General features: G+C 37.6%; 1 protein-coding gene across 4 annotated transcripts in view; it reads right to left on the reverse strand.

The window, feature by feature from the left end:
* The window catches only part of CAMSAP2 (calmodulin regulated spectrin associated protein family member 2), an 81,846-nt gene that overhangs the window by 49,753 nt on the left and 14,211 nt on the right, over positions 1–17,882 (reverse strand). The window lies entirely within an intron of this gene.

Consider the following 17,882-nt stretch of genomic DNA (forward strand, 5'->3'; position numbering starts at 1 on the left):
ACAAGCTGCTGACTAATAGCATTACTAAATCAGACAGCAGACCAACATTTTTTCATCTACTTATTAAAGGATTAGGACAGGCCAGCCACAACAGTGGCTGCTAAACAAGGGTATGGCCTACAGTGATGTTATAGCAGTAGGAAAGGTACTTCATGGTTTCTTCAATAAACATATTCAAAAGTGCTTCCACTTGTTTGGTTAATCTGGACTAACCTCCAAACTTTAGGACAGACAGATCTTGAACCTCTGAAGTAGAGTATGGGTTCTTCAGAGAAAGACTCTTACCTGTGCACACACAGGTGTAAAACAGTTGCTTTACTGTAAACTTTAAGACCTGTTTTTTCATTGTTCAAAGTGACTGCGACTGTGAATACACTTTATTCTTAAGAAAGAGCAATCTGTGTGCCCTCATAGAGATCATGCTGTACCAATAATCCTTTTTAATAGATTACTTGGACCCGAGGATGTCCACTTCATCTACTGCAGCAGATTTTTGCAGGACATCTGGCAATAGTCTCCATCACCATAAGCTTCTGCTAAGCACAGGGTCATACCCAGGCTCTGTCTGCATCAGGAACTGCTGCAGACCAACAGGAGCAGATTGGTACCCAGAGAAGGGTTGTGCTGAGGACAGCATACCTACAAGAAGGACTGCAGTTGCCAACTATCACTACTTAAAAAAAAATAAATCTGGAATTCAAACAGCAAACTAATAAAGCAGTAGATTGTCTTTCTATCAGTGTTTAACAAAATTGGAAAGGTTGATGACATAGCAACTAAAGCTTTTCTTGAAAGTTACTTTGGTAAAGGCATTTAAAGTGGTAATCGATACGATACCATCTTCAGGAGGTACAATTGCTCAAAGAAAACTTTCTTTTGAAAAATGAAATGGGAAATTAGGTCACAGCCTATGCACAGAAAATAATGAAATGTTTTACCCAAAGAATTAAGATAGAACAGGAAACCACTGTAAACTAGAGGCTACTTCTTAGTTACCTGGTGAGCAATGTAAAACAGTGTTCATTCTCATCCTTCGCAAGTATCTGTTTGTGAACCACCACTTTTCAGGGCATGGAAATGAATTGGAAAGTCTCCTTCCTCCACGTCTTTTTGGTAATGAAACAACTGCCAGTTCATAGTCTTTTTAAAGATTAAAACAATAAACCACACGATCGTGTTCTCATTCCTCGTGCATTTTTGGTTTATAATATTATTCCAGGACGTGTTGCATAATTAGTAGCTCTTGAAACAGTGAAGTCAGCTGCAGCAGTAACCTATTCACATTGTAGTAAACAACCATTTTCTTAGGCAAAATATCCCTCCCTCTATTCTCCCCAGCTAAGGCAAGCTAAGTAAAAGAGCATGGTGATAAATGAAACAAAACAGAGAAACCAGCTGAAGAGAAAATCACAAGGCAGAAATGGGAAAACTGCTAACTCCTGTCCTTTTATTTTCCAAATAATTACTTAAGATGGCAATAACTAGATTGCAAGTATTTTCTTTGCTTACAAGAATACCAATAAACACCAACAGTATTATTTGAAACCTTGTGCTACAAGCAGAAGATATGTCATTGCATGCTGTCCAGAAACCACACAAGCCCTGCACAAGATGAAATCTTTCCTTTAGCAAAAGCAATGAGCCCCACACATGAACCTCACCTTGTTAATTTGAAAGAAGAGGGAAGATGAATGGAGGGAAGGAGCTGGGAAGTATTTTATAGCTCTCATTAAACAATGGATTCAGAGACCACCAGCAGTAAACAAGAATAGCACCCACAGTGCCATGCAAGGATCAGTGCAGGCCCTGTGCAAGATTCAGGCAGTTCCATTGATTCTCAGCATTGTTTCATCGGCCAAAAGCGTAAAACCACTGAACAAAAACCTCTGCTGGGCAGTTTGGCTGTTGAATATTTGGAGGAACTGAAAACAGGGTTTTTTGGATGAGGTGGAAAAGAAGCTGGTATAAGCATTGAGGAATGACATCAAGCCAGGCCAAAATCTCTGGAGAGGTACTGCTGCAAGGACTTAATTGATGGTTTTTCTGACTGGACTGAGTAAAGCAAAGTAGAAATTGTTGTTTTCCATTTTTTTCTTAATTTCTAAATGCCTTATTTTGTTCTGTGTTTCATGTGTGTGGTTTGTTTGGGTTTTTTCCAAACCTCCGTCTCATTAAAATTAGAAATTGCCCAACATCTGTTCTTTCTTTTCAAGCATCCAAACTCTGAAATCCCATAATCCATAAATGGGAAAGGACGATTACTGAGAAACTTGGCTGAACTACATGTGAGACACATTATGGGACATTTCAGCAATCAGTTTAAAATCATTGGCTTCAAGTGTGTTATTTCAGAGTTGCAGGCAGTATCTGTAACTTATGTTACCTAAAATACCCAAAGGAAAATTTTATCAAACATAAAAAACTGGCTGTCAGCATAGGCAAGTCAATCTGTAGTATTTGAAAAAGAAAAAAATTAATACTGTGATAGGACAAGATGGAATGGGAACTATTAGAAAAGCTGGTATGCAGTTCTCACTGTAGAAGCAATATCACAGGACATGTATTATTGGTCACAGAACAGGCAGGACATATTTCAGTATCTACCTGATCATCCAGACATGACAAGCACAAATCAGTAACCAATCTGCCAATGAAAATTCTTACAGTACGCATTATAGATATGAAAGACCATGCAGAACTTAATATTAAACATGAAAATTTGTCAATATTTTAAACTGTACTTCAAAACATGGTTTAGATAATTTAGGGTTTGCTTAGAAATGTTAATTATTCATACTTAGACACAGAACAGTTGCTATTTTCAGACGTATTCCAAATTATGATTATTTCAAGTTCTGTGTTGGATACATATGGACACACATCAAGCAAGACAACAGGTACTATAAAGGCCCAAGAATGAACCCAGGCTAGAGGAATGCCAAGCCTACAGGAGAATGTACAGATGGTTTCTCCCTGAACAAATGGTTCTGTGGTGTTTTAGCTTCCAGTAAATAATGCGTACTCTGTGTATATAATGCAGCTACAGTGCATACATTGATTTAATTCATTATTTTATAATCCATGACAGACTAAAGGTGTGGATATAGACTTGGGGTATCAAAGAACTACTTCATATTCTTACAGTTATTGATGGAGAACAACCACACATGCACCTGTAATCCTCACTTAAATAAAGTTTCACTTCAGAAAGACAATTTTATATGTTCACATTGCTGCAAAGAAAAAGGACAAATACAAAACCTATTAGGATAAACTGTTAAGAATATTCACATTAGTACCCATGCTTACTGTTGTGTCTGGAACTCTTCCCATTCATCCTCTTTGCACTTGGATGCAAAACAAATACTAGCCATCAAAGAGTGTATGGTGTAATACTTGCTACATCATTTGGATAATTTAAAAGGCATCATCAAATCCAAACCAAAATAAATGCTTAATGCAAGTTGCCCATACTGAAGAAAAACCAAGACAAAACAAAATCAGTTTTGCTTGTCCAAAGAAGAAGCACAGAGAGGCTCAACCAGAGCAGCTACTAGAGACGAGAAGAACATGAACATCCCTCACACCTTTCATTACAGCCTGCAACTCCCCTGTGCCATGCCAGGATGTGCAGTCCCCCAAGAGGAAAGGTGCTCCCAGCTCCATGCCTCAGGCAGGCTGAGCAGCACGGCAGGGCTGTGTGCTGGGACAGGCTGCAGCAGGAAGCCCTGGGAAGAGAGGGGGCTGCTCAGACTCAGACCCCCATTCCCTGAGCCACACCGACCTACCTTATCAATGCAGGGTGCCCCCAGCCAGGGAATAACATGATCTGACTCCATGACTCAGGAGGCTGAACAAATGTTTCATTAAGCTATAATATATTACACTAATACTATATTATAACTATACTAAAGAGACACTATGCCAAAGAGACACTACTGAAAACCCATGACTGCCTGGAGACAGTCACGACACAGCTTTGACCCAACTGGCCCATCAATCCAAACAAACCTCACAGTGTCCAATTAACAAATCTCCATAACATATTCCACATGTGCCAAACAACAGCAGCAGCGAGCAGAGATAAGAATTGTTTTCTCTTCTTCTCTGAGCTTCTCACCGCCTTCCCCAGGAAAAATCCTGGGAGAGAAAATTATGTCTCTCTGTTCAGAGAATGTGAATACCACACTATCTGAAAGCTACAATGATGAAATGGTGCAAAATAAAGAAAAGACATGGTAATAGTGATTCTTCAAACCTTTTACTTGTGTACTTTTTAAAATACTTCTATCATTGATTAACATGACCTTTACAATGACTTTTGAATTAATCCCTAACTGACTATACTGGGATTTGCTTTACATAAACTACAGATTCTTTTGGCAATATCAGCTTTATCAATGACTGACTATAGAAGTTATTTTGAATGCTATCTTCATCTTAACTCTACATTCTGAATGTCCTATTTCCCTTCTTGTAGATCTGGCTCAGTAACTCTCATGTTTGTTTACATACCCACATTTACACACCAATATATCTACAGAAATGAGATGTCAGAGTGGCTTTGAATACACACAGCAAATGACGTTTGCAACAGGCTTTAATGAGAACGAGTCAGTCATTCAAACGGCATTATTCCTTTGAGATATGAACAAGACAGGTTGTCACACTTAGAGACTAACATCATGCTTTTGCCAGAGTTCCAAGACTGCAAATGAAGATGCCACTTTGGCTTTTCCTAGCTTTCCACTGTTTGGCCCTGCCAGTAATTTTTTTAAACTTTTGTTCATACACAGTCAAATATATAAATAATGGCCTCAATTCCATTTCTATAGATACTAATATTGGTATTAAAAATTGGGTTTTTAAACAGATCAGTTTTATAGAAAAATCAACCATTACAAACACCAGCCATCTGCTTAACAAGTCCTGTTCAGCTCTTTATATTTTATGTATATATATTATGACCTTTTCATTCCTCTGTTGCCCTGATCCAACACTAAAAGTTGCTGTTACATTCTGGTATTTCAACAAGACACTGGTTGAAAAAAGTTAAATTCTCTTCTAATTACTGATAAAGAATGTAATGTCTAGTACTGAATGCATTCATATTCGCAAATATAATGCTATATACTTAAGATAAAACATGTTGCTAGGTGAGATAAAGACAAACAATTCTTTCACATAAATAAATAATTAATAGATTTATATAAGGACCTGGTTTTACAGTCTTCTCACTCAGCCCTCACATTTTACCCTGCATTTGATTAATTTAATAAAGATTTCACTGAAATAGTAAGCAGCCCTACCTTAAGCACTCTGTACTGCATTCTGACATTCATGACAGGGGAAAACAAGTGATCCACCAAGCTTTCCACTTTCACTTCAAACCCTCATTAATCTTTATATCTATATATCTATGTTCAAACTGCTTATGCAAATGCAATTAATTGCATCCTCTAAAAAGGCATCTGAAATATGTAAAAGAGTGCAAAACCAGTTTCTGTAAATGTAAGCCTACTGTAACGTGCTTTTTTACAGCTGCAAGTACAAAAGTTGAGCAATATAAAAAGTTCAAGTATTATTCCCATACTTTTTTGCAGTATTTTCCTGCTTCAATATCAATCCATTATTTTGCTCCCAGAAATTATGACAAAAAAGTAGGAGATAATGGCATGTCTTGTTGCCAACAAATTAACAGTGTATTATTTTAATCTGTAAAGCAACATGTATCCTGATGCTGTTGCAAGAAGCAGAGGAGGAGTGGTGGGAGTTACACTGTGGGAGAAAAAAAAATTGTCCCCATTCTGGAAGAAGATATTCCCAGCAATAAGGCTTTATCACATCATGCCTACACACAGATCTGGAAGTCTCTGCTTTATTGGGATTGTCACAGATTGATGATGTCCTTTTGACAGAATAACAGAAGCACTTTGGGGAAACACCTCCCAGCACTTGGCTGTGATTATCTTTTAGTAACAAGAAGGAGCAGAGTGGGAAGAAGTTAAGTTGCTCTGTATCAGCGATGCTTTGTGAATTGATGAACTCTGATCTCCAGCCTCTGGAGAAACTTCCTTCCTCCCGTACCCAGCCATCACTCTACATCCCCTTGATGATCCAGTTCCCCTCCTGGACCCTCTAACCACTCACATTTTTTTCTCAGACCTACATCCTGAAGGCCTCCCTGAACTATTCTCAGTGTGTGCTGGCTCAGGAAGGAAGCTCATCAGAGTCCACAGCTATTTGGTCTGCACTTCAGCCTTCCCTTTGGCAAAGGAGTGAATTTGGCTCACTCTCCTCTAGTCCAGCAGCTATCTCCAATATGGTTGTAAGAACTTGTACAAGAAAGAATTTGTAAGATAAATAACCAGCTGAAGACAGATATAGGCCATCCCTAAGTAGAACAAAAGACAAAACCAAAACGTCATTGAACTAGGATTAAACTTGCATATCCAGATCATATTTTAAATTCTTTTCAAAGAATGTTTGGGAAAGGTACAGAAGCAATGCAAAGAATGAAAAATCAGCAGTATATGCCATCAGGAAAACTAAAAGAAAAAATTAGTCAGTGGTTGTACTAGAAGAATGATCAGTATTTTTCCAGATTATAAAAACTGCAACCAACCATTAGAAGACCATGATTTGGACAAGACAACAAAAGTGACAATATGGTCAAAATAGAATATATTTTAGAATAATATGAAAGCAGTCTTGCATGATTTATCCTTAATTTAGTCACCAAGATGGCAGCTTACATTAGTCAAAAGTAAATACGAACCAAGAGCTTCTTCATACATGGAAAAAGCGATGTAAATAGCAGGACAGACATACAGTTATACCATTAAACACAGCACCTTTTAAAACTACCTAAGTACTGACAGGCTTTTGTGCTGCTGTGCAAGGTTTCAGCCTTAAAAAGCCAGCTTGTAGCTCCTTTCTTTGATGACTGAGGACAGGGTGGGAAATACTGGCCTACAGAGAAATATCTCAGTTTTGTTAGGAGTAACATACTGACCTGCAAGCTGACACTAGTCATGTATTCCCTTTTTTAAAAGAGAGTTCTAATTCAGTCTTCTAGAAAATATATTAATTTTTGATAGTCTTTGGATTATCTGCAAGTCTGCCAATTTCATGCTTAGCATAAATCTTCATCTCAGTCTGGAGCAAACAGGGAAAGAAAAAAATGCCATGCTTTTAAACTACGAAAGGATTAAAGAGAAGTAATCTGTACACATTGAGCTATTCTTCCTGTAAGTCCAAGAACACTGGGGACATTCCAAAAGATTAGAAGACATGAAATAACGGATTTTTTTTTTGAGAGTCAACGGACAATACAAATAATTTTAATGCCCCAAATCCTTCTTCTGATCTCATGTAAAATAATTTCAGAGTCAACAAGCAGCTTGATTTATGTATTATAAATGAACACATGCCAATTTAAACATGAACTAACAGAATATAAGCCACTCTCTAAATTCACGTATAAATATAAGTGAAAAGTGCAAGACTTATTATAAGTGTAAGGCATCTAACTTGATACTAATACATTCTGATTAAAGAGACTTCTTAATGCTGGATACATTAAACTGATTTATAGCGCAGCCCTGAGCATAGAATCAGCAATGAATTAAGAGAATTTTTCAGAAACACCACATGAATGAGTTATCAGTTCACCATCTCTTACTATTTTTACCAGTGGCCTGGAAGGAAAACTCATCACTGATCAGGGTTAAAGAGAAAGCAAAATTTGTGGGAAAATGATGAATGACAGGAGTAATTAGTTCCCCCTCTGAATTTGGTAGGGTAAGAAGAGAAATAAGGCCCACAGAAATGGAAGATCCCACCTTAGCTGAAAAAAAGGCAGGCTACAATAATCAGAAAGGTACTGCCTTCTCTAATAGGAAGTAAAGGAAAGTTTAAAGTTGTTTAAGAAAAGGAACCTAAATTACTTGACACTACAGCCATAGATATGATAGGAGCATAAATGTTTCAAGTCATTAGGACAGTAGATCCTGTTGGAACAAGCAAGGCTGTATTATCCTTCTCCCACAAGCAGTAAAAGCCAATAATACCAAGGTGCATGTAGCCTGTTACATAAGTTCTCAGTTTCCCAATGCTCTGGGAAAACCAGATCAGTTATCCCTCAGTGCTTAGAGGCATATGAGTCGTCTTGCTGCTGTTGTTGAAAGTACATAGTACTTTAGGAGGATTGGAGCTTTTCCCCCCCAAAGCTTTGGCCTGCAAAAATAAGAACTTTCATACATATGCATCATACTTGGAGAATCAGGATTTGCTTCTCTCCAGCAGTTCTTTGGTAGCATCTATACATACTTCTTTATCAACTTCAGTATTACCATGCTATTTATTTCCCAACTGCATAAGTTAAGTGTTCTTTGTATTTCTTCCTCTTGTTAGAGAAAAGCTAAAAGCAGCAGTCAGAATAAGTTCATCCTTTGCAATTATCTATCTACATTAAGATACATCTTACCATAAAGAATTTATTAACACAGAAGTTATGAGACTTCCCTGACAAAATTATATACTGAACTACATTAATTTACAAGCTTTCTATAGGCAGACACAATATTGTTTTTAACCACACATACACACAGATGTCTTTACAGTGAATTCTAAGTACCAATAGATGGTTTGGTTTTGCTTTTGGGAGCAGGGAAGTTAAGAACAAGGGTAAGGAAAAGAAACAAACAAAAAAGTAAAACGTTTATAATTGCGAAGTGAATTTTCTTTCCATCAACCTTCTGTCCATTTCATTGTTTCCCTTTTATGTAATAGGATAAAACCTGGCAGAGTCCTGTAATTCACTCTAACCATTTTTTTTTCAGTCCATGCTTCAAAGTGAACTGGAAGTCTTGGCAAGACAATGCCCCAGAAACATACCAGTGGGATTTACACAATTCTGTCTGTGTAATAGACCAGGAAGCTTTTACAAATGTTTATTACCTCACAGAGTGCCCTTAAGAAGGGAACTCAAGTGCAGGCTATTTTCCACCAAAGCCTGTTTCAGCAACATATGGTATAATCAGTTCCAAATTAATTTTCCTGTGACGGAGAAGAGAGTCAGAAAAAAGTCTGTATTAACCTTTTGCACTGGAGGAGAGCACATGTAAGTAAATTGCTGGTCAGCAGGCACGACCTGAGGTTAGAGATTGTCACCACCTGAACATGCAATGTCACTGCAGGACAGGCAGCTGACACACACATGGGTCACCTGCAGGCTCTTGCTCACAAAAACACCCCACAAGCCTTGACAAGGTCAGCTGGAATCCTGGGTCCAGTTTCCCTGAAATGGAGGGTGTTTGGAATGAAGAAAAGGTTTGGGGAACAAAGGGCCTGCAAAATGTTACCTGCCCACATGTAGGAGAGCTGCTATGTTTCAAAAGGAAGGGAATAAACTGCTCATGTTCACACAGGCACAGCAGAAATTAAGGAGTTGATACTACATAATAGATTTTAGAAAGTCTCCTTTTCCTTAAATTTCTTTCTGATGGTAGGTTTCTTCTGACAGCTGATATAGCAAAATAAAGCCCCCCTTACCCCAGAATCCCAGGAATTAATTTATAATTCTCAGGTCAGCAGGCCAGCACCAGTAAAAAGAGGGTGAGGTGGTACAATTTCGGTAACTACACCTTTGAATAAATGCTGTTGACAAACAGGGAGAAAATGCCATCTATCCCTCAACAGCACTTAATTGGCACCTACTGCAGTGGTCTGTTGCCTAAATACCACTTACTGCACTTTACTTCAATATACGAGTATCCTTTAATAATGCAGCAGATACATCAGTTTCATATTTAAGAAGCAAGTTCCTATATAATGAGATTGCATATTACATACTATATATATTTAATAATTGCATCATGTAAAATTAATCTGATGGCCCATTACATGCTTACCCAATATCTATATATTCTCTCTGCTTTTCTTACAATTTTCTTCTTTTAAAGGCCATAATATTTTTAACCTCACATTTTATGAAACAAAACAGTTAAAAGAATTTCAATACATACTTCACATTGTATATACTTATAAATATTGATTGCTGTGTCTTCTAAATCATACTCAAAACACCCAACTTAGATCTTATAAAAGCTCTTGCCATTTCAGCTTTAGAGGGATGTCATCAGTCTTGACAGCTGACTGATTTGGATCTCTGGCTACTGCTAGATGATTATATAAATTGTGCTAAAGATAACTTTTTCCATTATTCTAAAATAATAAAGCTGTAGGATTTCTCTCTAACATATACTTTACTAATTTTTCCACTGGTCTTAGATTCATGGTTTGAGACAGCAAAGAAATATACTGGGAGACATCCTTCCTCATGACCTTGTGATACATAAGAGAAAACTGAACACATGCACATTTATACTAGATAGTCAGTTTCCTACAGAGGACTATTATAGTAAATTTAAAACTTGAACTATTCAACAAGTTATCAGATAATTTTTTAATGTAAATCTTGTTTTATTTACATAGGACAAATTCTACTGGATTTCGCTTTGGCTGATTTGGAGATATATGTCTGCAAGTAAGACAATTTTTTACTTGTTCATATAAACCTACCAGTTCCTATAAACAATGGACATACATAGTTATTTACAGCATTTCCCTATCTGTCACACAAGAAGAATAGATACACTATGGAGACCTTAAGATATTTTGTTCATTCAACCTCAGGAAAAGAAAATCTCCATGTTAAATTCCATAGAGTTTGTAAGAACAAAGATTTTGTTTTGATACATTTACTATGATGACAGAGTGTGTTCTCTGCTGATAAAGGTGGGCAGATTGCCAGGATTATGTGTGCAGATTAACAAATGCAGATTCAAAATGTTCTTTTGTACTAGACTGGAGCAGCTGCTGCATTTTGGGGAGTACAAACTGTATTCCTTCAGCAGTCAGTGTGGTTTTGTCCCCTTGTTGCTGTGTGTATGTACTACACAGAGCTGGTAGTGAAGCTCTCCTTATGTTTACATGACTGACCCACACCTCCTGCTAAAAGCTGCTCACTATTTTCCATAATAGGAAGAAAGCAGTGCTCTTCAACTGCCTGCTACAACCATGTAAGATTTTTAGCTTTGTGCTAGCCAGTACAAGGGATTTCTCTTCCTTACCATGATTCAAACAAACTGATGAAGAAATTCCTTCTATGTAGTCTGTAAAACAATTCACAGATACTTCTTTTCCTAATAGCTCAGTTAGTATGCTCCAAAATATACTTAACCCAGTAGAAGTAAGACCATTCCTAAACATTTATTTAAATATATCTTTCCACATATTTAAAGATACAAAGAAAGATCACAGCAGCAAACCAACAGCCAAAAGCCAAACCACACGACATAACAGGGCTATTGAAACAGGAAGAAAATGTTCTTAAACTGTGTTTAACAAAATAGACCTTCTTTAATGAAGGTTAATGAAAATACTTCCTGACCCTTTTAGAAAGCATTTTATACATGCTATCTTGCATTCTTTATGGGCTTAATTCATGACATATTTCTTTTATAATTTATTCCTCCTTTTAATTGGTTTTCTTTTTGTGCTTCAGGAGTGGATTTTGGTCTGCTCTCAGGTGGTTGTTTTGGGTTTTTAAAATTAAATCACCACCATCACCCCCTTCTCCACCTCTCCCTCCCCCACAGGTTAAAAGCACCACAAGTTGGAATAATAACTAAGAATACCATCAGAAGCTCTTTGATTCAAAACTTGAGTTTGTTCAAGGCAGAAGAACAGCTATTTTGCAAGGAAGTGAACAAGACAGACAACAGACAATAATAATGCATTGCATTATTTTCTCATGAGAGGCATGATGCCTGACTTTGGGAGGTACTACCTTCTCTTGAGGTTCATTTAATTTCCTGTCATTATTCCAAAAGCAGCAGTTTGATTTAGTAGATAATGTATCTTGTTTGGAAGACATATTGCAATATTCTCTCCTCATTTTAGTAAAAGATTAAATGTAGTTACCACAATTTTACATTAGACTAAGTATGATGTGCTGCTATTTCTAAATATTTTCTACTACTTTCAACTGGCAAAGGCCAGTATAAGGGCAGCTCTGTAAACATCTGTATCCATCAGGGATTTTATGGTGGTTCTGAGGAAGTACTTTCAAGGCAAGGAGCACAGTTTATTCAACAGCTCTGTACAGCTGAAATCAACCCTACAAGAACTGTTAAAAAGAACAACCAGATTTAGTTACCTTCTAGGCAGGAATTCTTAGTAACACAAGTTTGAGATGCCAGCTACAGTGCTGGAACCCTAAGACCAAAACACTCCATAATTTTTTGTACTGAAATGAAGGATGCTGGATTAAAAAAAAAAAAACAACAACAACAAAAACACACAAAACAACAACAAAAATTAAAGCCAGAGAAATTGTAGAAAGCCTTAGGGCTTTTAGCATTAGAGTTGCTGGAAAGGACCAGGAAAGCATCCCTCCTTTGTATTAGTTATAGACACAACTTTGGTGCCAGTAGCTTTGCTACCTTCCACATTACTTGTCACACTTGGTGCACAAGTTGAGCAGACAGCATTCCATGAAAACCCAAAGAATGTTGCAGAGACCTTTGTGGTTATCTAAATCTTTCACAAATTTCTGATCTTGATATACAGAAGTACAACAAACCGTACTATAACTCACACTGATAACCTGCACGTTTGTCACTCACTAAATTCTAGACAAACGTACTGCAGAAAACATCCTAAGACACTGCCCAAGACACACAAAAAAGCATTTTCTACATACAAGAAAAACATAATTAAATACAAGCAGCAAGCAAAACAAAATACCCAGGCTATGAGTCAACAAAAATTGCTTGGAAAAAAGCTAACAGGACATTAAGTTCCAAGTTAAAATGGTACGTGCAGAATGAACTCTGTGGAGAGCTGTAGCAACTCCTATGGCCCAAGTATGAACTGGCACCCTGTGTGTGAGGGAGCCTGGCACAACACTGCTGTGGCAACAGGGTTAGTGCAGTGCAGACTGAAGTGGGATGGTGTATTTGACACAGTAAATCCAGCAAAAATACTGCATCCCTATTTCCAAGCAAATGAGAACCTTATGAGGAATGCATGTGAAGAGATGAGACTAGAAAATTAACAAAAAATATGGAACCTCTAAAGATTACATTTTCCCAGCCCAAAGCCCCAGCAGACTGGTTCTACACAGCACATCAGACTCACTGAACTCAGGTTCTATTTCACCACTATATTTGCTTATTATTTTCATCTTCTATGAAATATACTACTATCAAAGATCTATCACAAGGCAGTTAGAATCTGGTGCTTTAACTAACAAATTATGGTATCTATGGGCTCAAGTCAAGTAACTGCAAATTCTTTTTATATGTCTTCATCTAATAACTAATTTACAATGGCATGGAATGGAAACTTGTTGCATCATGCCTAAAACCAGAAAACAAAAATCTTCAGGGCAAAAACCACATCTTACTTCTTTGTTCTGTGAAGTGCTTAGTACACGTTGTGCTGCTTTCAGAGCAGAGTTAAGGAGCTGTACAGCCTGGGAGTGCAGAGACTGCAGCATGTAGCTGCAAGTAACCAGGTGAGCTGCTGCAGCCCTTCCTCAAGGAGAAACACGCCGCTGATGAAAGGCACAGTCATTTCCAATGAATGCAGTCTGCCAGGGAGACCAAAAGTCTGGATTGCAGGATGAGTTAACCACTTACTGTCTGTTATCTCATCCAGAAAGAGAGCCAGGTTCTGGCTGTGGGTACATACACACCTAGCACTATCAGTCCCCACACTCCTCCTGCCTTCCACTGGAGTTTCGCTGGCTTGGATTAACTCTGCAATCAGTTCTGCACAACACAAAAGCAAAACTGGTGCAAAGGTCCCTGGACTCACCCCTGCTCCCGCCTCAGGGGATTCACTTCAGTCAGCTGTGCTCCAGTCCTGGGAAATGGGCTTGGCAAGTGGGCTACCATAGGTGTGATCCTAGAGCCCAACTTCCAGGTTACATGCTCAAAAAACCCTGCATTTGTGCTCCCTGAGACACCCCCACACTGCAAACCACAAGAGCAGTAACTGGAAGAAATACAGGTGTTTGCCCCAAACATGCACTCCTGATGACTGCTAACCAGCTAATACAGGCACACCTAATTACACCTCAGTTACAGTCCAGATTCACAAACTGCTACGGAGAAATGACTGCCAGACTTGCTCACAAGATGTCTTCAAGGAAGAAGGCAATTTGCAGCTAAATGGATATACAACTTGCATGACAGCACACTACTTTTTATATTTAAACCCCATACACACAAATAATAGCTCAGAATTAAGAAAGCAGCAATTGTGATTCCTAACAGCTGTTAAGGACTTACTGCTGGGGTTTTGCAGGAGCCTCTCATTTCCATTCCACCCTGGCTGAAAATTGTAGAATTTTATGAAGGATTTAGGTGTTACCTAATTAATGACAGTAATTATACATGGGTTTAAGTCTGAAGCAGCTGCTCAGCTGGTTGACTTTCTTGCAACACTGTTTTTCTGCATTAAGAATTCAACTCTTGACAAAAGTTATGCTTTTCAATTACACTAGGCTTAGCATAGCTTTTATGCTTTCCCACACTGAAAACATTAAAAAATATTTGTATGGCATATTTTCTTGGATATTTATATACACATTCACTAACCTTTATTCTAGTCACTAAATATCTTCAAATGCCTCGTAAGTCAATAACTAGTTTTTGTAGTCAGCTAACAATGTTCTATCAATATACAATAATAAGCTTAGTCAAATAGATTTTTCTGGTGCAAATTTGGTAAAAGTCTGTAATATTACTGTATCTCTGCACCCCCTAACAACACTGGTTTTAAACAAGTATTCAAGATTTGACATTACTACTCCTCAAGCTAGAAATTTAGATAATTTTGGCCCTGTCACATTAGGGACAGAAGTCCACTGCTGGGGTAGTTATGCAACTTCAGTTTCCCTGCAAAGTGAACTGAGATGCTGATTTTTTAACTCCTTTCCCCACATGGCAGAAGTGCATTGCAGGGACTTGAGGGAAGGAAAGCATTTCTCAATTCCCCTCTGAACCTGTTTATTCTTCCCTGCACTTGAAGCAAATTGAAAGAGACCATATGAATACAAGTGACCAGCCTGATTAAAAATCAGAATTCTTGTAAAATGATTTGACATGGAAAATAAATTATTCAGTTAATATAAAATTCTTGTTACAATGCAAAAATTTGTATAAAGTCTCCTCTGACTTATCCTGTAAGAACAGATATATGTTCTTAAAACAAAAAGATCCAATGTTTATATGAGGAAAAAAAATTTAAAAATCAAAAATGCCTTCCTCTTGTGTATCTGACACTTGAAGGTTTAAGTCAGTTTGGGTTATGAAGGAAATACAAAATTAAAAACTTACAACAGCATAGAAAAACAAAGTTAAGTTTGACTTGAATACTGATCTATGCATAAGCATTAGAAAACTATTGCATTACTATCAGAATCATGCTGAATTCTTATGCTATTTCTGATTTCTATAGCAGGTCAAAAATATCACATTTCCATATGTTAGTGCTTGCTGAAGACAGATTTTTAAAAAATACAATCGGAACTTGCTAACTGACATAAATATCTTTGCAAATTTTTTTACAACTTAGCTTCCATAAACTTTTGAAACATCAGATAATTCCTTTTGTACAAAAGTATAATTTCCAGGAGCACAAGAAAAGTGTTCTTGTTTCAACACTTTCAGTTCCAAGCTCTAGACTATTTCTGCACTGTTTGAAGTCTAGCAGAGCAGAACCAAGACCATATACATTTCAACCAGAAGAGAAATAATTTGCTATTTGGTTCTTTTGCTCCCCTACCAAAATTAAAAACAGGATGATCTTATCAAACACAGAGTTAACAAAAATAAATATAGAATTAAGGTTTAATATCTTGCAATACCTGGAAAATAGAAATTGAGATACCACTGAATAACCTAGCTTTTGCTTTCACCAGAAATGAAATAGATGTGAACAAACCAAACATGAGAAAGAGTGAAAGAATTAATCAGCACTGAATAACCTTGCTTTTGGTTTCACCAGAAATGAAATAGGAGATGTGAACAAACCAAACATGAGAAAGAGTGAAAGAATTAATCACCTCACACAGGGGAGGCTTTAACAGAAACGTTTGCTGCCATGGGTTAATTTCATGAGTGCCTCTTCCCTACCTCATTCCACCAGGGCAACTGATTTGGATACATGCATCCACCTGTGTATGTACACACACAGAGAAACACAAACACAGCATCTGCAGCCTCTCAAATTAGACACTAATGCAGCCAAGTCAGTTGTGACTGCCAAGCAAAGAGCCATCTATCCTGACCCCAGCACAAAGCAACACATCCATTTCCTAGACTTTTCAGACTTAAATATGCAAGGTGCTTCCAAGAAAAGTTCCACCTAAGAGAGAGAGAAGACCAAAATGCCTACTTCATTAAATAGTCACATGTGAACTAAGTCAACAACTAATCCCCACAGACGTCACTGTGCAAACATCCAGCCCAAGGAATTCCAAGTCTGTTGGCCACAGCTACACATGTTACAATACACGTGTAAAATTAAAACATTCCATACTCAAATCTCTTTACTAAGTTCCATTTTATATTGTAACTCGCCCCTTTTCACCTAGAAAAAGTACAGTACATCTGAGAAGGTAACAAGAAATATCCAGTAATGAACACCAACATCTTTCCCCTATTCCTGGAGAAGACAAGCTAGCAAAGGGAATGACAATCATACTATGTTCTATTAAATTACTCAAAAGTACATTTTACATGGGTTTAACACAATCTGGTCTACTAGAGGAACATATGTGTTAATTACAAAAGAAAACTTTCTGTTCTACATAATTGAAAAAGAAAAATTATTCCATGCTCTAAAACAGAATATACATTTAAATTTGTAAGACTGACATATGGAATAATAGGAAAGAGTATTGGAAGGCATCAAGGGAAAAGACTGTCAATACTGCAACAGCCAGATTTGAAGTTCTCTGCCAACTTTACTAATAGTATAATAAGGAAAAGGGTTGAGGCTTTCCAATTAAAATAGAATGCTGCTGCTAGGAACTTGCATAGGAACAAGAGTTTGACACAGTAAAACTCTTGGGCTTGGGACGTTATTATGGAGACTACAGCTTCACAGCCATTTCTTTGGTAGCAGTTGTTTTGGACAAGGCTGTGTTTCTGCCCAAGCCAGTTGTGTTTCCTGTCCTTGTCACAGCCCAGCTGCCTGTGAACTGACAACACCAACAGTGCACCCATCTGTTACTGGTGCTGGAGTGGGGACCAGTGCCTTGGGCACAGCAGGAACCTGGGGACATCAACTCATGACGTTCACGCGTCAGTAACTTCCTGCTGACCATACCTACACAACACTGGGAAAACACAAACAGCCCCACAAGCATGGGGGAAATAGAAAATGACATAGCAATATGAATTACTAAATCAAACATCAGCAAGCCAAACTAGGTAATACTGACACCTTTTTTTTCAGCTGGGAACTCTGGGAAAACATGACTCTTACAACTGCTCTAGACAGGGAACACATTAAAATAATCAAATGGAGTAACCAGAGGCTCATAAATGCAAGTCATTAACCTTATTTTCCTTCAGATGCAAGAACAGAATTAAGTTCTGCAAAAACATAAACAGTCAGAAAGTTTGTTTCTTAAACACTTGGACTTCTGTGAACATTAGGAATACTCCTAACCACCCACAAGTATTGCAAGTATCCTGCAAATTTTTTCATCACTTAGAAACATAGAATTATTTAGACTGGAAAACACCTCTAAGATCACCACAGCTATATTAATTTCCACACACCTTCATTCTAGAGGC

This window comes from Onychostruthus taczanowskii, unplaced genomic scaffold, assembly GCF_017590055.1.
Source record: "Onychostruthus taczanowskii isolate IOZ18803 unplaced genomic scaffold, ASM1759005v1 scaffold65, whole genome shotgun sequence".
Classification (NCBI taxonomy): domain Eukaryota; kingdom Metazoa; phylum Chordata; class Aves; order Passeriformes; family Passeridae; genus Onychostruthus; species Onychostruthus taczanowskii.